The sequence below is a fragment of the Panthera pardus genome, unplaced genomic scaffold (assembly GCF_024362965.1).
Source record: "Panthera pardus isolate Hobbes unplaced genomic scaffold, ASM2436296v1 HiC_scaffold_20, whole genome shotgun sequence".
Classification (NCBI taxonomy): domain Eukaryota; kingdom Metazoa; phylum Chordata; class Mammalia; order Carnivora; family Felidae; genus Panthera; species Panthera pardus.
Window position 1 is genome coordinate 56,515,969 of NW_026526766.1, and position 22,086 is coordinate 56,538,054.

Below are 22,086 nucleotides of genomic sequence, written 5' to 3' on the forward strand. Positions count from 1 at the left end.
CACCACCATCGAGTGGGCAAGACCCACTGGCCAGGTCTCTCATTCTTTCATTCCCTTGGGTGGGCCTACAGAGAACCCCAAAACAATCTAGGTTCTGACTCCTTCCTATGAGTTTCCCTGCCAAAAGTTTTGTTTTCAGAGAGGGATGGGCTGTAACAGCTGACATCCTCAGTGATTGTAGGCCTGAGTGAGTCTCATGGAAAGTAGAGACTAGTTTTAACTCTTGAGAGCTCTGGACTGAACAGGTAAATGCTTCCTATTTTCTGCAAATGCTCTCTGCTCCTCTTTCTTCCTTCTGCACTGATGCTGAAAAACAAGAAATGAATAAGGGGCCTGGACTCAATTGTCATTCTCCCCTCTTTAGGCAAGTTGCAGAAATTATATATGGATAATATGATTTTCCACATTAAGTTAATGAATTTGTATACCAGAAATTAAATTATTTTCTCTATTTCCTTCTTTGAAAATGTCACACAAATGTGGTCCTCAGTTGATTTTTAGTCAGTGGTCCTTACTGAAAAGGGAATAATCTCAGACCAACAGGTGCATGTATGGATTTTGACCCGGGGTAGAGTTTAGATTCTATCATCTCAAGCTGTTCTCCAGATCACCTCAATCACAAAGGAAATGCTTGATCCAGAGCCATCTGAGAAGGTAATGTGACTGATGAATGTACGTTGAGGAACTTTGTTCTTCCAGAAGTATCCTGAACCATCTTCATAATTTAGTTCTGTGTTGCCCCATATGGTAGTCACTAGCCATATGTAGCTATTGAGGACTCTGGAATGTTGCTAGTCTGAATTGAGATGTGCTGTAAATGTAAAATATACAGTGGATTTTGAAGACAGTACCAAAAAAGGGTGAAAGATGTCTCAATAATTTGTTCATACTGTTTATATGTTGAAATGACTGTTGAAAGGAAACATCAAATTTGCTATATATTTGTTAAAAATCTCTCTTGATATTATCCATTTTACTAACTGAATTTTTTTTTTTTTTTTACACAACAAATAGCTTTTTCATTCTTCTCTGCTGTGGAGCATTCTTTTGGTGTTTATCACCCCAAGAAACACACTTTTTCACAACAGATTTATGTAGCATTGGTGATAACCTTCATTGAACTTTGGGCACCAGTTCTGCCTCATTCTGCAGTCAACTTTGAGGACTCATACTAGTGAATTTCCTCTTCACAAAATAAAGGAAATCCTCTGACAAAGGCAATTTCAGTGCACAGTGATACACACAATTATGTTCAGAACAATGGCACAATAGCTATATGCCAAAAATATATCAAAAAAACAACTATATATGCTGTTAAAAACTTGAAATCTCCATATAAATACCTGTAAATAGTAATAAGAAAATGGAGCATGTCCTATCATACATTTAAAATTAAGTTATTGGGTTTCCAGTTAAATGTGGTCGATCAAAATATTTGTTTATCTTCTCTTTAACCTAAAATTCTGCTAAAAGAAAAAGAAAATAAACTATTGATAATGACAAGAATGAGAGGTAATACATACAAGGTACCAACAAGCTTCTGGCAGACAGAAATGGAATGGAGGACTGGTAGCTGACTTAGCAGAGCAGAAGTAACAACGAATTTAAGCACTTGGAGAAGAAGACAGGGGAAGGAAGCCAATTCATCCCACCAACTTTAATAGACCCAGAAAGTGGGGGAGGAGGCGGCATGGGACAAGGAATTGCAAATGATTGATGATTTTTGACCACATGGTAAGTAGGCTTGAGAGACTATGGGTATATATAAAACCAGATAATGAGAAAATTGAGTACTAGGAAAACAAAAAAATGTACAAAAAAGGAAACATAATTAGAATATACTATTTGACAAAACGGTAAGCAATATTTATATAGTCTATTTAATATAAATACTGACACATTTATACAATATAAATACATTTAACCAAAAAGTATTTAAAATTTTTTTTTAATGTTTATTTATTTTTGAGAGACAGAGTGTGAGCGGGGGCAGGCAGAGAGAGAGGGAGACACAGAACCTGAAGCAGGCTACAGGCTCTGAGCTGTCAGCACAGAGCCCAAGGCAGGGCTCAAACTCGTGAACAGTGAGATCATGACCTGAGCCAAAGTCAGACGCTTAACCAACTGAGCCACACAGGCAGCCCAAAAAATTATTTTTAAAAGAATTGTTCCTACTTTCTTTTTTTTTTTAGTTTATTTTTTAATTTATTTTTGAGAGAGAGATAATGTGTGTGCACTTAAGCGGGGGAGGGGCAGAGAGGGAAGGAGAGAATCCCAAGTAGGCTCTGTGCTGTCACTTGGGCTTGAACTCACCAACTGTGAGATCATGACCAAGAGCCAGGCACTTAACCAACTGAGCCACCCAGGTGTCCCGAACCAAAAATTATATTGTAAGAGTTTGGAAGAAGGAAAATGGGGATGGTTGTGAAAGCTTAACCTTCACCTTCCATAGTTAGAAATCAGTATAGGGGGAGGCGCCAAGATGGCAGAACAGCAGGGAAGTTTTTTTGCCCCTCTCATCCCTGAAATACAGCCAGATCAACACGAAACCATCCTGCATATATGAAAACTGATTTGAAGATTAACAAAACAATCTGCACAACCTGAACCAGAGAACTCAGTAGGTATGCAGCACGGAGAGGTGAACTGGGGGAGAAACCCGTGAAGGGCAGGGAGCTGTTTTTGCTTGTAGAGAGAGGACACAGACAGAGGGAGAGTATAGGAAAGCATCCCCCCTGCCCAAAATCAGCTGGAGGGAAAAGAAAGAGTACACAAGTGACAGAACACAAAAGGGAGAAAGGAGAAAGGAGAGGGTTTAAATTCCATTAAGATTCTATAAATGGGGAGTGCAGAGTCTGAAACCCCACAACTGAATACCTGGCAGTGCTCTGATGAGAAGGGCGAATCCCCAGGAGCAGAGAGCAAGGTCCTTGGGGTCCTCGGGCCACATGCGGAGAGGCGGTTCCTCTGCTGGGAGGACATTTGGTAGACGCTGTGTGGCTTCCCCACAGGCAAAGGTCCCAGTGAACTCCAGAAAACAACCGCATTTGCTGGGTGCTGGAACAAGGACGTTAAGGGGGAGGCCTGGAGCCAGATGTGTTGTGATTCCATAATCCCCAAAACGCTGCTACTAAATGATCATGTGAACTTTTTCTGGGGTGGGTTGGCACCCAGCCGCAGTCTCCGGGCATCGGCAGCAGAACAGTCTCCCAAACGTTCCTGGGGGTGGGCCACCAGCGGGCGATTGCTCAGTGAGCATTGCTCAGTGCTCCCTCCCCCAGAGTCTGAACAGGTCAAAGCTGCAGTCCCTCAGAAGTGAGGGATTGGGTAACACAGCCACACCTGAGGTAGAACTCAGGAGGGAGGTACCTCCTGGTAACCTGATGGCTTGATTACGGACAGTGTAGAAGCGGGGAGTGGATGGAAGCCGGAGATAAAGGAGGGGTGTGCAAATGCTGCTCAGGGAGAGCACAGAGTTCTGATACTAGAGACTGGGTAGCTGGGTGATGCCATTTTCACCCCTCCCGCACATGCACACACACACCTACAGGCACCACAACAATCCACCCCAGTAAGGTAAGCAGCGCCATCTAGCAGATAATTGAGCTGTTACACTAAGCCTCACCCTACTGGGCCAACCTTGCTCTGCAGGAGCAACACAAGTCTCTCTGCCTGTTTAGTTTACAGACTATAGAGTGCTTCATAGTTCAACCTCTAGGGAAAACCGATGTAATTTCAATCATACTTCAGTCTGTTTGCTGGTCCATCTATTCAATTCTTTTTTTCTTTTCTGTTCTTATTCTTAAATACAGCAAGAGAAAAAATTTATTTTTATCCTCCATTTCTATTAAAAATACTTTAAATTTTGGGGCACCTGGGTGGCTGAGTCAGTTTAGCGTCCAACTTCAGCTCAGGTCATTATCTCACAGCTTGTGAGTTTGAGCCCCACATCAGGCTCTGTGCTGACAGCTCAGAGCCTGGAGCCTGCTTCGGATTTTGTGACTCCCTCTCTCTCTCTCTGCCCTTCCTCTGCTCATGCTCTGTCTTTCTCTGTCTCTCAAAAAATAAATGTTAAAAATTTTTTTTTAAATACTTTAAATTTTTTCTACTATATTTTTTACATTTTGGTAAATTTTTCAAAATCTATTTTTTATTTATATCATTTCATTTTATTCTATTTCACTGTATTCATTTTTTTCAAATTTTCAAACATTTTCTGGTTTTTTGTTTGTTTTTTCTTTTCTTATCTTTCCCTTTTTTCTCTAATCTATCAAGCTCCTCTCAACAACCAGACCAGAACACACTTAGGATATAGCATCCGTTATTTGATTTTTTTGTGTTGTTTTTAATTTTTCAATTTTAATTTTATCTTATTAATTCCTTTTCTTCCTTCAAAATTATGAAATGAAGGAATTCACCCCAAAAGGAAGAACAGGAATAAATGAGAGCCAGGGACTTAATCAACACAGATACAAGCAAGATGTCTGAACCGGAATTTAGAATCATGATAATAAGAATACTAGCAGGAGTTGACATAGATTAGAAAACCCCTCTGTGGAGATAAAAGCTAGTCAGGATGAAATAAAAAATGTAACTGAGCTAAAATCTCGAATGGATGCCACAAGTGGCAAGGATGGATGAGGCAGAGCAGCGAATCAGCAACATGGAGGACAAACTTATGGAGAACAATGAAACAGAAAAAAGAGGGAGACTAAGGCAAAACAGCACGATTCAAGAATTAGAGAAATCAATGACTCACTAAAGAGGAACAACATCAGAATCATATGGGTCCTAGAAGATGATCAGAGAGAAAAGGGGTAGAAGGGTTATGTGAGCATATCATAGTGGAAAACTTCTTTAACCTGGGGAAGACACAGACGTCAAAATCCAGAAAGCACAGAGGACCCCCATTAGATTCAACAAAAACCGACCATCAACAAGGCATATCATAGTCAAATTCACAAAATACTCAGGCAAGGAGAGAATCATGAAAGCAGCTAGGGAAAAAAGTCCCTAACCTACAAGGGAAGACAGATCAGGTTTGCAGCAGACCTATCCACAGAAACTTTGCAGGCCAGAAAGGAGTGGCAGGATATATTCAATGTGCTGAATCAGAAAAATATGCAGCCAAGAATTCTTTATCCAGCAAGGCTGCCATTCAAAATATAAGGGAGAGATAAAAAATTTCCAGACAAACAAAAATTAAAGGAGTTTGTGACCACTAAAGCAGCCCTGCAAGAAATTTTAAGGGGGACTCTCTGAGGGGAGAAAGGGGGGAAAAAAAAAAAAAGACCAAAAACAACAAAGACTAGAAAGGACCAGAGAACACCACCAGAAACTCCAACTCTACAAGAAACATAAAGGCAATAAACTCCTATATCTCAGTACTTACTCTAAACGTCAATGGACTAAATGCTCCAATCAAAAGACATAGGGTAACAAAATGGATAACAAGATCCACCTATACGCTGTTTACAAGAGACCCACTTTAGACCTAAAGCCACCTTCAGAATGAAAGTAAGGGGATGGAGAACCACTATCACTAAAAGAGAGCTGGAGTAGCCATACTTATATCAGACAATCTAGACTTTAAAATAAAGACTGTAACAAGAGATGAAGAAGGGCGTTATATCATAATTAAGGCATCTATCCACTGAGAAGACCTAACAATTGTAAACATTTATGTTCCAAATGTGGAAGTACACAAATATATAAATCAATTAATCACAAGCATAAACTCATTGATACTAATTCCATAATAGTAAGGGACTTCAACACCCCAGTTACAACAATGGACAGATAATTTAATCAAAAAATCAACAAGGAAACAATGGCTTTGAATAACACACTGGACCGGATGGACTTAAGAGATATATTCAGAACATTTCATCCTAAAGCAGTGGAATATACATTCTTCTCCAGTGCACATGGAAAGATCTCCAGAACAGACCATATACTGGGACACAAATGAGCCCTCAGCAAGTACAAAAAGATCAAGATCATACCGTGCATACTTTCATAATGCTATGAAACTCGAAATCAACCACAAGAAAAAATGTGGAAAGATAACAAATACATGGAGACTAAAGACCACCCTACTAAAGAATGAATGGGTTAATCAAGAAGTTAAAGAGAAAATGTACTTCCCCTCCCCCATGGTCTTCTGTTAAGTTTCTCAGGATCCACATAAGAGTGAAAACATATGGAATCTGTCCTTTTCTGTATGACTTATTTCACTTACCATAACACTCTCCAGTTCCATCCACGTTGCTACAAAAGGCCAGATTTAATTCTTTCTCATTGCCACGTAGTATTCCATTGTGTATATAAACCACAATTTCTTTATCCATTTGTCAGTTGATGGACATTTAGGCTCTTTCCATAATTTAGCTATTGTTGAGAGTGCTGGTATAAACATTGGGGTACAAGTGCCCCTATGTATCGGTACTCCTCTATCCCTTGGGTAAATTCCTAGCAGTGCTACTGCTGGGTCATAGGGTAGGTCTATTTTTAATTTTTTGAGGAACCTCCACACTGTTTTCTAGAGTGGCTGCACCAATTTGCATTCCCACCAACAGTGCAAGAGGGTTCCCGTTTCTCCACATACTCTCCAGCATCTATAGTCTCCTGTTTTTTTCATTTCAGGCACTCTGACTGGTATGAGGTGATATCTGAGTGTGGTTTTGATTTGTATTTCCCTGATGAGGAGCAACGTTGAGCATCTTTTCATGGGCCTGTTGGCCATCTGGATGTCTTCTTTAGAGAAGTGTCTATTCATGTTTTCTGCCCATTTCTTTACTGGATTATTCGTTTTTCAGGTGTGGAGTTTGGTGAGCTCTTTATAGATTTTGGATACTAGCCCTTTGTCCAATATGTCATCTGCAAATATCTTTTCCCATTCTGTCGGTTGCCTTTTAGTTTGGTTGATTGTTTCCTTTGCAGGGCAGAAGCTTTTTATCTTCATGAGGTCCCAATAGTTCATTTTTGCTTTTAATTCCCTTGCCTTTGGAGATGTGTCGAGTAAGAAATTGCTGCGGTTGAGGTCAGAGAGGTTTTTCCCTGCTTTCTCCTCTAGGCTTTTGATGGTTTCCTGTCTCACATTCAGGTCCTTTATCCATTTTGAGTTTGTTTTTGTCAATGGTGTGAGAAAGTGGTCTAGTTTCAATCTTCTGCATGTTCCTGTCCAGTTCTCCCAGCACCATTTGTTAAAGAGACTGTCTTTTGTCCATTGGATATTCTTCTCTGCTTTGTCAAAGATTAGTTGGCCATACGTTTGTGGGTCTAGTTCTGGGGTTTCTATTCTATTCCATTGGTCTATGTGTCTGTTTTTGTGCCAAATACCATGCTGTTTTGATGATTACAGCTTTGTAGTAGAGGCTAAAGTCTGGGATTGTGATGCCTCCTGCTTTGGTCTTCTTCTTCAAAATTACTTTGGCTATTCAGGGCCTTTTGTGGTTCCATACACATTTTAAGATTGCTTGTTCTAGTTTCAAGAAGAATGCTAGTGCAATTTTGATTGGGATTGCATTGAATGTGTAGATAGCTTTGGGTACTATTGACATTTTAACAATATTTATTCTTCCAATCCATGAGCATGGAATGTTTTTCCATTTCTTTATATCTTCTGTAATTTCCTTCATAACCTTTCTATAGTTTTCAGCATACACATCTTTTACATCTTTGGTTAGGTTTATTCCTAGGTATTTTATGCTTCTTGGTGCAATTGTGAGTGGGATCAGTTTCTTTATTTGTCTTTCTGTTGCCTCATTATTAGTGTATAAGAATACACCTGAAGAAATCAATTGCATTCCTATACACCAACAATGAAGCAACAGAAAGAGAAATCAAGGAATTGATCCCATTTACAATTGCACCAAAAACCATAAAATACCTAGGAATAAATCTAACCAAAGAGGTGAAAAATCTATACACTGAAAACTATAGAAAGCTAATGAATAAGACACCAAAAAATGGAAAAATAATCCATGCTCTTGGATAGGAAGAACAAATATTGTTAAAATGTCAATACTACTCAAAGCAATCTACATACTCAATGCGATACCTAACAAAATAACACCAGCATTACTCACAGAGCTAGAACACACAATCCTAAAATTTGTATGGGACCAGAAAAGACCCTGAATAGCCAAAGCAACCTTGAAAAAGAAAACCAAAGCTGGAAGCATCACAATCCCAGACTACAAGATATATTACAAAGCTGTAATCATCAAGACAGCATGGTACTGGCACAAGAACAGACATTCAGATCAATGGAACAGAATAGAGAACCCAGAAATGGACCCACAAACATATGGCCAACTAATCTTTGACAAAGCAGGAAAGAATATCCAATGGAATAAAGACAGTCTCTTCAGCAAGTGGTGCTGGGGAAACTAGACAGCGACATGCAGAAGAATGAACCTGGACCACTTTCTTACACCATACACAAAAATAAACTCAAAATGGATGAAAAACCTCAATGTAAGACAGGAAACCATAAAAATCCTGGAGGAGAAAGCAAGCCAAAATCTCTTTGACCTCAACCACAGCAACTTCTTACTCAATACATCTCCAGAGGCAAGAGAAACAAAAGCAAAAATGAACTATTGGGACCTCATCAAAATAAAAAACTTGTGCACAGCGAAGGAAACAATCAGCAAAACTAAAAGGCAAGTGATGGAATGGGAGTAGATATTTGCAAATGACATATCATATAAAGGGTTAATATCCAAAATCTATAAAGAACTTATCAAACTCAATGCCCAAAAAACAAATAATCCAGTGAAGAATTGGGCAAAAGACATGAATAGACACTTTTCCAAAGAAGACATCTAGATGGCCAACTGACACATGAAAAAATGCTCAACATCACTCACAATCCGGGAAATACAAATCAAAACCACATTGAGATACCACCTCACACCTGTCAGAAGGGCTAATATTAACAACTCAGGCAACAACAGATGTTGGCGAGGATGCAGAGAAAGATGATCTCTTTTGCACTGCTGGTGGGACTGCAAACTGGTGCAGTCACTGTGGAAAACAGTATGGAGGTTCCTCAAAAAATTAAAAATAGAACTACCCTACAACCCATCAATTGCACTACTAGGTATTTATCCAAGGGATACAGGTATGCTGTTTTGAAGGGGCACATGCACCCCAATGTTTATAGCAGCACTATCATCAATAGCCAAAGTATGGAAAGAGGCCAAATGTGCATCAATGGATAAATGGATAAAGAAGATGTGGTATATATATATCGGAGTATTACCTGGCAATCAAAAAGAATGAAATCTTGCCGTTTGCAACTACGTGGATGGAACTAGAGGGTTATTATGCTAAGCGAAATTAGTCAGAGAAAGACAAATATCATATGACTTTGTTCATAGGGGGATTTTAAGATACAAAACAGATGAACATAAGGGAAGGGAAACAAAAATAATATAAAAACAGGGAGGGGGACAAAACATAAGAGACTCTTAAACATAGAGAACAAATATTGCTGGAGTTGGGTTGCTGGAGGGGAGGTGGGAGGGGGATAGGCTAAATGGGTAAGGGGCTTAAGGAATCTACCCCTGAAATCATTGTTGCACCACATGCTAACTAACTTGGATGTAAAGTATAAAAAATAAATTATAGAAAGTAAAAAATAATAGTAAAAAAATAAAAATTTGTAGATGTATTTGAAAAAATCAATATATAATGTCTAAAACTGGTAAATCAGGAAACAGTGGGAAAAGTATATTACATAAAAATAAGAAGGTCAACAATAGAAAAAATAGCCAAAAGAACTCTAAGTGATTGCCTCTGATAAGCAAGACTGGTGGTAGAAGTGGGAGAAAAGAACCTGCTTTTGTTAAAAGACCTACACTACTATCTGACTTTTAAAATAATGTGCATATACTACTCTGATTTTTTTAAAAAATCCAATTTTAAAAATAACCAAGAAAAAAGCAAACACGTGTTTGACAAAGATTCCATGTAAAAATCTCCAAGGAAGCCTGAAAAAATCCAATTTTTAGAAGGAAGTCTAGGGGTGCCTGGGTAGTTCAGCCGGTTAAGTGTCCAACTCTTGATTTCGGCTCAGGTCATGATCTCACAGTTAGTGAGATTGAGCCCTGTGTCCAGTTCTGTGCTGACAGTGCAGAGCCTTCCTGGGATTCCTTCTCTCTCTCTCTCTCTCTCTCTCTCTCTCTCTCTCTGCCCATCCCCCATTTGCATGTATGCACTCTCTATCACTCTCAAAATAAATATACTTAAAAAATTAAAAACAATAAAAAAGCGAAGCCCATAAGATTTCCATTTCTGGCATTTAGCTAGGCTAGATATTATGAAATGTTCTTCTACTGCAAAACACCCAAATGCTGGATAAATTCAAGCAAATACACTTTTAATGCATTGCTGAGCTCATAAGAAAGGGAAGCTTTCAATAAACAAACAAAAAAAGAAGAAGAAAAAGAAAGAAAAGAGAGAGGGGAGGGGCACCTGGCTGGCTAGTTCTGTGGAGCATGTGACTCTTGATCTTAGGGTTGTAAGTTCGAACCCCACCTTGGGTGTAAGAGATTACTTAAAAATAAAGTCTTTTCAAAAAAATTTTTTAATGTTTATTTATTTTTGACAGAGAGAGACAGACCATGAGTGAGGGAAGGGGAGAGAGAGAGAGGGAAACCCAGAATTTGAAGCAGGCTCCAGGCTCTGTGCCATCAGCACAGAGCCTGACACAGGGCTTGAGCCCATGAACCACAAGATCATGACCTGAGCCAAAGTTGGACACTCAACCGACTGAGCCACCCAGGCGCCCCAAAAATAAAGTCTTTTTGAAAGAGAGAGAGAGAGAGAGAGAGAGAGAGAGATAAAGGAAAGAAAGAAGGGAGGGAGGAAGTAGGAAGAACAAAATTCTAGAGCCAAAATTAGATGGAAAGCCAACACAGACACCAGGGCTGTCTTAAAAACATGCCCAAACCAGAAACGCAAGGCTTTGCTGGTTATCAGCCCCACTGAGGAATAGTACTTAGATTTAACAAAGTAGGGAAGCTAAATCTAAGAGTAGCACATAAAGCCAAGCACCCGAAAGGGCTATATCCTAAAGATGTTAACAGAAAACCCATTTGACAATAAATTTCATATTTAAAAAAAATAATAAATACATAAAATGCATTGTAAAAAGTGAAAGAAAAAAAAAAGAAAAGAAAAATCTACATGCTGACAACTAGAAGCAAAAAGAAAACCAATCTGTGGTGACACTAAGAATGGGGAGGAGAAAGACAAAATTTGCAAAACGGAGTGGAAAGACTAACAACATTGATGTTAATAACTTTCCCTAATAATTTATAAGCATAGTCCTAATCTTATACAATCCTGGGATTTGAATTTATACCATACTCACAGTCTGAGAAAGCCCAATACAAGAAATAAAGGGAAGTAGTTCCAGGTTGGTATTGTGCCATAACACCCAGGAGAAACTAAAACAAATCATCCTAATCTGGCCCTTCAAGATGCACAAATTTTAAAATTTAACCAAATATGAGCTCCTAATAATATACATTTAAACATATGAGGAATTAGACTTCTATAGGCAAAAGTCTAGAGAAACTACAAACTGAAAAATAAGATATGCTCGGACTGCAGATACTGAAATTATAAGAAAAAGTACACAGGGTGACTGGTGGCTCAGTCAGCTGAGTGTCTGACTTTGGCTCAGGTCATGATCTCACAGTTTGTGAGTTCAAGCCCCATGTGGGGCTCTGTGCTGACAGCTCAGAGCCTGGAGCCTGCTTTAGATTCTGTATCCCTCTCTCTGCCCCTCCCCCATTCACGTTCTGTCTCTCTCTGTCAAAAATAAACATTAAAAAAAAAAAACAGCAAATAAAATTAGCAAAAATTATGAGAAAAAAATGAAGGGGGAACAATGTAGAATGGCTCCTGTTTCTTGCCTGGGTGATTAGGTGATACTAAATGCTTTGGGGAATATGACAGGAAGAGCAGATTGAGGCAGAAGAAGAAAATGGCCTAAGTTATGATGATGATAGGCCTGGGGTACCTGTGGGAAATTAAGCTCTGGGATGTTTAGCAAGCAACTGGAATTTATGAAACTGAAGCCCATAAAAGTCAGTGCTGAAATAACTAACAACATGAGTGGCTAACTCACTACCTAAGAGAATCTACTTTAGAGAATAATATAGTCATTAAATACGATGGTTAGGAAGAGTTTACAGTGTGTAGAAAAGGTTTAAGCTAAAATATTAACTGCTTTCCTATCTTACAAAAACCTACATTTATTTAATCAATATAAAATATGAATAAAGTCTGGAAAGAAATATGTCAAAATGCTATGGAAATTATTTTGAGACTGGAAGTTTATGGGATTCTAGTTTTTCATGTGTTCTAAATTCAGTATATAATACTATCATAATGAGAAAAACTTAAACAAAAAAACAGCAATATTTCTTCTCACCTCTAGTGGGACATAGCTAAAGTTCCTATCAAACCCAGGACCTTACACACAATAGCCCCTCAATAAATGCATTAAAGTACCAATACCTGAGATTTGAAGGCTTCAGGTTTTCCTATCTTCTTCTTTTTTAAATTTTATTTACTTAAGTAATCTTCACACCCAATGAGGGGCTCGAATTCCTGACCCCAAAATCAAGAGCTGTAAGCTCTAACAACTGAGCCAGCCAGGCACCCCAGCTTTTGCTATGTTCAAAAAGCCTTTGGCCAGTGTTCTTATGGACAGGCTCACAGACACCTAAAGCTAGATTAATATCAAATCAATCTGAACTCTCAAGAAATCGATCAGAAGTCTTAGAGAACAAAACTGTATGTCTAAAAACAGAAAGAAAAAAAAAGGTCCATAGAAGGTAGAAACTGCAGTGTTGATTTGTGGGAGCAAAGATCCTTGGGCGCTATAGTGGGGAGGGATCCCTAATTGTGGAGAGGTAAGCTAAGAGTGCATCACAAAGAGTGAAAACACACACAGGAGACTGTACAAGAAAACTGTTCCCGAAAATCATTGACAGGGAAAAAGGAATGGGTTTCAATGCTGCCAGTGTTTTATAAACAGTGGAACGCAGAGCCTGAAGTTTTCGAGGTCAGCACCTGGTGGTACTCCAATGAGAAAGCAGGTTGGAGCCCCAGAAGGGGCAGTGAGGTTTGAGGTCTGAGGATCCCCTGGGCCACTCAGGAAAAGCGGTTCCTCTGCTTGGAGTGCATTTGGTAGAGGCAATGCAGCCTCGCCCTGGCAAAAGACCTGGCAGTTGCCATTGAACTACCCCATTCACCAATATAGGAACAAGGACACTGGCTGAGTGCAGCAAACCCTGGCGCCAGTTGTGTATTGCAATTTATCATAAAATCCAAGCCACTGCCACTGCACAGTCACCCAACTGTTGCCTAGGACAAGCTGGCACCAGCCACAGTGCGGTGAGATGCTGCCCCAGAGGATCAGCGTCTGAGCCATGGGGGTCTCTGAAATGTGGGGTTTTGAAACACATCCATACCTGAGATAAAACCCAGTAGGGTGGCACTGCCTGGCAGATGGACAGTTCGGACACAGGGTGAAGGCAGGGAGCTGACGGAAGCTGGGGGCACAGGAGGGGTGATTGACTGTGTGTGAAGGCAAGAACTTCCCTCTCTGGAGACTAGAGAATGGGGTAAAGCCAATTTCACCCCTAGGCCACTGGCACTGATGGACCTCAGTGAGCTAAACAGCACCACCAAGCGGAGAATGGAGCCATTACACCAAGCTCGCCACCCCCGCCCCCTGCACCTTCCAGGCACATCTCCAGCAGAGCAAGTTGGCCTGAGAATCAGAGCAGCAGGGAAGACTAGCACAAACCCTTTCCATGCACTAGGTCTACAGATCAGAGAGTGCTGCCAAACTTCAGCTCCAGGGGAAACAGGATCTAGCTTCCCTTGGGTTTTGTTTGTTTGGTTGATTGTATTTGTTTTTTGTTTTTTTCTGGAATACAGAAAAAGCAATTTTTTAATTTAATTTTATTATTTTTAATTTTTAATTTTTTACCTTTTTAAATAGTTTTTTCTTTGCTTTTCTTTTTTAAATCAAGCTTCTCTTAACAAGCAGACCAAAACACACCTAGGATCTAGTTTCTTTTATTATTATTTATTATTTTTTAATTTTAATTTTATTATAAGACAGAGGAATTCATGCCAAAAGAAAGAACAGAAAGAAATAATGGCCAGGGATTTAATCAATACAGATATAAGTAAAATGTCTGAAATAGAATTTAAAACAATTATAAGGATTCTAGCTGAGCTTGAAAAAAGCATAGAAAACTCTAGAAAATCCTTCACTGCAGAGATAAAAGAGCTAAAGTCTATTCAGGCTGAAATTTAAAATGCTATAACCAAGATGCAAACCCAAATAGATGCCATAACAGTGAGGATGGATGAATCAGAGGAATGAGTTAGTGTTATAGAAGATAAAATTATGGAAAGTAATGAAGCTGAAAAGAAGAGGGAAACAAAGATAATGGATCACAAAGGTAGACTTAGGGAACTTAGCAACTTATTAAAATGGAATAACATTCGTATCATAGTCCAAGAAGATGAAGAGACAGAAAAAGGGGCAGAAGGTTTATGTGAGCAAATTATAGCAGAAAACTTCCCTAATCTGGGGAAGGATGCAGACATCAAAACCCAAGAAGTACAGAGATCTCCCATTAAATTCAACAAAAGCTGACCATCACCAAGGCATTATCATAGTCAAATTCACAAAATACATAGACAAGGAAAGAGTCCTGAAAGCAGCAAGGGAAAAAAGTCCTTAACCTACAAGGGAAGACAGATCAGGTTTGCAGCAGATCTGTCCACAGAAACTTGGCAGGTCAGAGAGGAATGGCAGGATATATTCAATGTGCTAAATGGGAAAAATATGCAGCGAAGAATTCTTCATCCAGCAAGGCTATCATTCAGAATAGATGAAGAGACAGTTTCCCAGACAAAGACAAAAAGACCGAGATCATACCATGCATATTTTCAGACCACAACGCTATGAAACTTGAAGTCAACCATAAGAAAAAATTTGGAAAGACCACAAATACATGGAGGTTAAAGGATATCCTACTAAAGAATGAATGGTTTGGGGTGCCTGGATGGCTCAGTCAGTTAAGTGTCTGACTTCGGCTCAGGTCATGATCTCATAGTTTTTGAGTTTGAGCATACATTGGGCTCTCTGCTGTCAGTGCAGAGTCTGCTTTGGATCCTCTGTATCCCTCTCTCTCTGCCCCTCCAGAGTTTGTGCTTTCCCTCTCTCTCCAAAATAAATAAACATTAAAAAAAGAAGAAATGGGTTAACCAGGAAATTTAAAAAGAAGTTAAAAAGGACATGGAAGCAAATGAAAATGAAAATACGACAGTCCAAAACCTTTGGGATGTAGCAAAGGCAGTCCAAAGAGGGAAGTATATTGCAATACAGGCCTACATGAAGAAGGAAGGAAGTTCTCAAATACAACATAATTACAGATAAGGAAGATTTAGAAAAGAAACAGCAAATAAAACCTAAAGCCAGCAGAAGAAAGCAAATTATATAGACTAGAGCAGAAATAAACGATATAGAAACAAACAAACATAAAAATAAGAAAAAGAGCAGATCAATGAAACTAAGACCTGGTTCTTTGAAAGAATTAACAAAATTGATCAACCCCAGCCAGGCTTATCAAAAAGAAAAGAGAAAGGACCCAAATAAGTAAAATCACAAATGAAAGAGAAGAGTTCACAACCAACACCACAGAAATACAATTATAAGAGAATATTATGAAAAATTATACACCAACAAACTGGGCAATCTGGAAGAAATGGATAAATTCCTAGAAGCATGCAAACTACCAAAACTGAAACAGGGGGAAATAGAAAATATTAACAGACTAATAACCAGCAAAGGCATTGAAACAGTAATCAAAAATCTCCCAACAAACAAAAGCCCAGGTCCAGATGGCTTCCCAGGGGAATTCTATCAGATATTTAAAGAAGAGTTAACACCTATTCTTCTCAAATTGTTACAAAATTTAGAAATGGAAGGAAAACTTCCAAATTCACTCTATGAGGCCAGTATTACCTTGATTCCAAAACCAAAGACCCCACTAAAAAGGACAATTACAGGCCAATAACCCTGATGAACATGGATGCAAAAATTCTTAACAAGATACTAGCAAACCGAATCCAATAGTACATTAAAAGAATTATTCACCACGATCCAGTGGGATTTATTCCTGGGCTGCAGGGCTGGTTCAGTATTTGCAAATCAATCAACATGATACACCACATTAAAAAAAGATAAGAACCATATGATCCTGTCAATAGATGCAGAAAAAGCATTTGACAAAATACAGCATCCTTTCTTGATAAAAACCCTCAACAAAGTAGGGATTGATGGAACATACCTCAACATCATAAAAGCTATATACAAAAGCCCCACAGCTATCATTCAAATGGGAAAAAACTGAGAGCCTTTCCCCTGCGGTCAGGAACAAGACAAGGATGCCCACTCTCACCATCACTATTTAACATAGTACTGGAAGTCTTAGCCTCGGTAATCAGACAACAAAAAGAAATAAAGGGAATCCAAATCGGCAAGGAAGAAACCAAACTTTCACTGTTTGAAGACAACATGATACTCTATATAGAAAACCTGAAAAGACTCCACCAAAAACCAAAAACCAAAAACCAAAACCAAAACAAAAAAAAACCCTGCTAGAACTAATACATGAATTCAGCAGTCACAGGCTATTAAATTAACATACAGAAATCCATTGCATTTCTATACACAAAGCAACAGAAACAGAGATCAAGGAATCCCATTTGCAATTGCACCAAAAACAATTAGATACCAGAGTGCCTGGGTAGTTTAGTGTGTTGTGTGTCCAACTCCTCATTTCTGCTCAGGTCAGGATCCTAGGATCCTGGGATTGAGCCCCCTGTTGGGATTCATGGAGCCTGCTTGGGAATCTCTTTCTCTCCTCCTTCTCCTCTCCCTCCGCTTTCTCTCTCTTTCTCTCAAAAAAAAAAAAAAAAAAGATACGTAGGAATAAACCTAACTAAAGAGGTAAAAGATCTGGACTGTGAAAACTATGGAACACTTATGAAAGATTGAAGAGGACACAAAGAAATGGAAAAGCATTCCATGCTCATGGATTGGAAGAAAAGATTGCTAAAATGTATATACTACCCAAAGCAATCTATACATTTAATTCAATCCCCATCAAAATACCACCAGCATTTTTCACAGAGCTAGAACAAACAATCCTAAAATTTGTATGGAACCACAAAAGACCCCATATAGCCTAAGCAATCCTGAAAAAGAAACACAAAACTGGAGGCATCAAGATTCTGGATTTCAAACTATATTATAAAGCTGTAGTCTTCAAGACAGTGTGGTACTGGCCCAAAAACAGATACATTGATCAATGGAACAGAATGGAAAACCCAGTGATGGACCCACAACTATATGGTCAACTCATCTTCGACAAAGCAAGAAAGAATATCCAATGGAAAAAAGATAGTCTCTTCAAGAAATGGTTTTGGGAAAACTGAATGGCAACATGCAGAAGTATGAAACTGGATCACATTCTTACACCATACACAAAAATAAATTCAAAATGGATGAAAGACCTAAATGTGAGACAGGAAACTATCAACATCCTAGAGGAGAACACAGGCATCAACCTCTTTGACCTGGGCCAGAGCCAAGTTCTTACTATTCACATCACTAAAGGCATGGGAAAAAAAGCAAAAATGAACTATTGGGACCTCATTAAGATAAAAAGCTTCTCTACAGCAAAAGAAACAATCAACAAAACTAAAAGGCAGCCTATGGAATGGGAGAAGACACTTGCAAATGACATGTTGGATAAAGGGTTAGTGTCCAAAATCTATAAAGAACTTCTCAAACTCAACACCCAAAACACAAATAATCCAGTGAAGAAATGGGCAGAAGACATGAATAGATACTTTTCCAAAGAAGATATCCAGATGGCTACCAGACACATGAAAAGATGCTCATCACTCATCATCAGGGAGCTACAAATCAAAACCGTGAGATACCACCTCACACCTGTCAGAATAGCTGAAATTAACAATACAAGAAACAACAGGTGTTGCTGCAGATGTGGAGAAAGGGGAACCCTCCTGCACTGTTGGTGGGAATGCAAACTGGTGCAGCCACTCTGGAAAACAGTATGGAGGTTCCTCAAGAAGTTACAAATAGAACTACCCTATGATCCAGCAATTGCACTACTAAGTATTTACTAACCAAAGGATACAAAAGTACAGATTAGAAGGGGCACATGCACCCAATGTTTATAGCAGCATTATCAATAGCCAAACTTTGGAGACAGCCCAAATGTCCACCAACTGATGAATGGATAAAGAAGATGTGGTATATATTATAAAGTGAAATATTATTTAACCATCAAAAGAATGGAAATGCCTTGCCATTTGCAACAATGTGGATGGAGTTAGAGTGTATTATGCTAAGCAAAATAAGTCAGAGACAAATACCTTATGATTTCACTCATATGTGGAATGTTAAGAAACAAAATAGATGAACGTATGGGAGGGGAAATAAAGAGAAAGAGGGAAACAAACAGCAAGAGACTTTTTTTAAATATTTGTTTTGTGAGAAAGAGAGAGCACAAGCAGGGGAGAGGCAGAGAGGGGAGAGAGAGAGAATCCGAAGCAGTCTCTGTGCTCGTTGTGGAGCCCCACGCAGGCTCCCCCACCACCGTGAGATTATGACCTGAGCTGAAATCAAGAGTCCTTTCCTGTCCTGAGCCACCCCGGACCCCAAGAGACTCTTAACAATAGAGACCTAAGGGTTGATGGAGGTAAGTTGGTGAGAGATTGGCTAGATGGTTGATGGGTATTGAGGAGGGTACTTGTTATGATGAACACAGAGTGTTGTACGTAAGTGATGAATCACTGAATTCTACTCCTGAAACCAATATTGCATTGTACATTAACTAACTAGAATTTAAATAAAAATTTGAAAAATAAATTAAAAATTAAAAAATAAAACCCTTGGGTCTAGCCTATCTACTAGAGGCCTCAGCAGGGTGGGCCTCTGCCCCTCGGGAGTCAGCCCCACCTCAGCCCACAGACACTGCTGTAATGGGCCTGTGCTGAGCTTCCTCCCACCATTCCCACTGGCGCCCCTCAGCCTCACAGTTCCTTTCATCTCCTCAGAAACAACTTCCTGGTGGCAGGGACTGTGGACATCATTCCTCCTATAGATAAGTTTGAAGGAAGGAGAGTCTGAGAAACTGACCCCTCCTGGAGGAGTGGCTCCATGAGGTCCCACTGTCTTCTGACCAATCCAGACATTTGCAGGACACCGGGCCGATCAGGGACACTGGACAAAACTGTGTCCATGCAGCAAGTAGGGCTGGGCTGCTGGCAGGGCCCTTAATGAGAGACATCCATGTGGAGGAGGAGGGGAGAAGGGGAGGGGAAGAGAGAGGGAGGCAGAGGGAAAGGAAGAGAACAACTGGTGAGTTAAGGCAGTAAAGGAGAAATCCATGCTCAGTCTCCTCAGTCTCCTCAGTCTCCGTGGCGGAGGGAGACAGTGGGTGGGGGTCCCTGGCGCAGCCTCCCCACCCAGAGGCCTCACCCTAGGTGTTTGGAAAAACCCCCCCTCCCCCAATCTGAGCTGTGAGCTTAACTGCCCAGCCCACATGTCAAGGAAGCCAGGGAAGTTGACTTCAGTGCCCAGAAGTGATGCCTCAAGCGGTGGCCACTAGGAAGCCTAAGAAAAGAATTCTGAAGCTCTGGAGGAGGTCATGGTGGCGGGGGGGGGGGGGGAGGCTCTCCAAGAAATCCCACCCATTGCTCATTCTAAGTACTGAAATCTAACCAAATGCAGATGCTGGGGTTAAAGCAGTGGGCTGGATAGACAAGGTCTCTGCCCTCAGATAATTAAAACACAAGTTACAATCTAGTGTGGAAAGTGGTAGTGGGAAAGGGGAGGATAAGGACACCCATCCTGGCTTCGGAGAATGTCCCCAGAGGGACACCTTTCACTGTAGCAGAAAGGAAGGAGATCAAATCCAACAGTTTTTAATGATGAAAGTTCCCATATGATGGCCTCTGGTTTCTTTGAAAAGTGGAGGTCTGGCACATGTGCTAGGAGCCTGGACAAGAGCAGATGAAGAAAGTGAAGAAAGTTTGAATTGATTTTGAGTAGGATGGGAGAGTTTTTAAGGAATAAATGAAGTAAGATCCATGAGCAGGGAGTTTTGCCTGTTTTGATTACTGATGTATCTCAAGTACTTAGAAAAATACCTAGTGCACATTAGGCACTTAATAAATGTAAGGCATAAATAAATAAATGCTTTTCAAGTGATAGTGGAGCTGACCATTAGTTGTAGACCATGAATTTACAGTGACACCAACTTACTCACATGTATGATTTTATCTAATAGGGCTAAACTGCTTCCTAAGGGGCAGGTCTGGCAGAGGCAGAATTGGGATTTTGACCAGTAAAAACAATGAAAGGAATAACTGAGAAGCATTTAGGATATGATTGAGTGATGGACCATGAAGTCTATCACAGAGAGGGAGGAAATGAAGGCAAGAGGTTGTTGATGCACTAGGAGAAAGATGAATGGATGTCCTGACAAGGTTGCAGAATTGGCAGCTTTAGGACAAATCTAGAGTTTGAAGCCAGAGGGATGGCAAACTATTTCAGAAGGCAGAACAGTTCCTAATGATGAGGCTTCAGATATGGTCAGAGGTGGATTAGAGCAGAGGTAAATAACTCTAAGGTGAAAAGGGCTAGGAATTGAGAGTCATTAAATGATCTATCAACACAGATGTTTGGGTCTCCCGTAGATTCCTCCTCCTCAAGATCTTACCCTGGGCTCCATCCCGCCCCTTCCCCAATCTTCAAAGGATCTGCATTCCCATTTCAATTCAAGCCTTAGATCCTAAAGTGATAATGGCATGGCTGAGCCAGAAAACAGTATGGGAAAGTTAGAGAGGGCTCTAGTGGACATCTGTTTTATTTTGTTATGATACCAGCATGCACACACTTTTCTGAAAACAGTATGTTTGTTTCCTTTGTAGGAACTACCACATCCCTGCTTCTTCAGTCTCAGTCCATGTGCAGGTAGAGTGTGACTCCAACCTGTCAGAAGAAGCATTCTGTTCCCGTGAGCAGTTCAGTGAGTAGTTTGGGGATGGATACATGACCAACTGGAACCCACAGGCACAATGTTGTCAGAACAACACCACACATTGTCAGCTTCACTTGAACCTGCTATGACACAAAACTGAAGAATAAAGTCAGCACAGAAGACTCTCAGAGAGAGAGCCAAGAAGTGGAAACTGAATGCTGATAGCATTGCATTGAGTCCCTGCATCAACCCTACTACCTAAAGCTGGCAGCCCTAATCCTGGATGGTTCAGTTATGAATCAATATATTTCCCATTGCATTTTATTTTCTGTCACTAATATCCACGATTCCCCAGAGTTCTCAAACTTGGGCTCTATGTATATTTATTAGTTAATTTATCTATGTATATTATATAGTTAATATATATTAACCTCTCTGTGCCTCAGTTTGTTTATGTGAAAAAAGATAACAATACCTACTTCAAAGAGTTGTAAAGATTAAATGGAGTAGTAAATGTCAGAGCATAAATTAGTTCCACAACATTGAAGAGCAGGAAACATCACATTACTTAATTTTTCAAAGTTAAATCTGGTTCAAAAATCTCATTTACTGGAGTCGGAAGACATCCAATATTAAATCATGATGGGGGGGCTTTTTTCCTCTTTAGCATGGTATACAGTGACTAAGAAAATAATCCCCCTCAAAAAAAAAAAAACCCACTTAGAAAAGAAACTTGGGTCTTGATTCTGTCCTGGTTGCCACGTGGATGTGCATTGTATAAACCCATATGACGATTCAGAGGCAGGGTGGCTCCACAGCGTCTCTGCCAGGTATGCAAACTAGCATCTTTTGCTGCAGTTCCCAAGACCAAATGCTAGATGTTTAGTGCCCTAACCATTAAATCAAGTTTCCCCATCAGAAGTCCTGCTGCCTCCTAGTGGACTTCTATATAGATCCT

General features: G+C 39.9%; 1 long non-coding RNA gene across 1 annotated transcript; it reads right to left on the bottom strand.

Moving 5' to 3' along the window:
• Positions 1-348: 348 nt before the first annotated feature.
• Positions 349-3,498, bottom strand: LOC128778608 (uncharacterized). Its single transcript, XR_008424242.1, has 2 exons — positions 2,878-3,498; positions 349-811 (listed from the first exon to the last, which is right to left on the bottom strand). It is a non-coding gene; the product is annotated as an uncharacterized LOC128778608 (long non-coding RNA).
• Between the last annotated feature and the right edge of the window lie 18,588 nt (positions 3,499-22,086).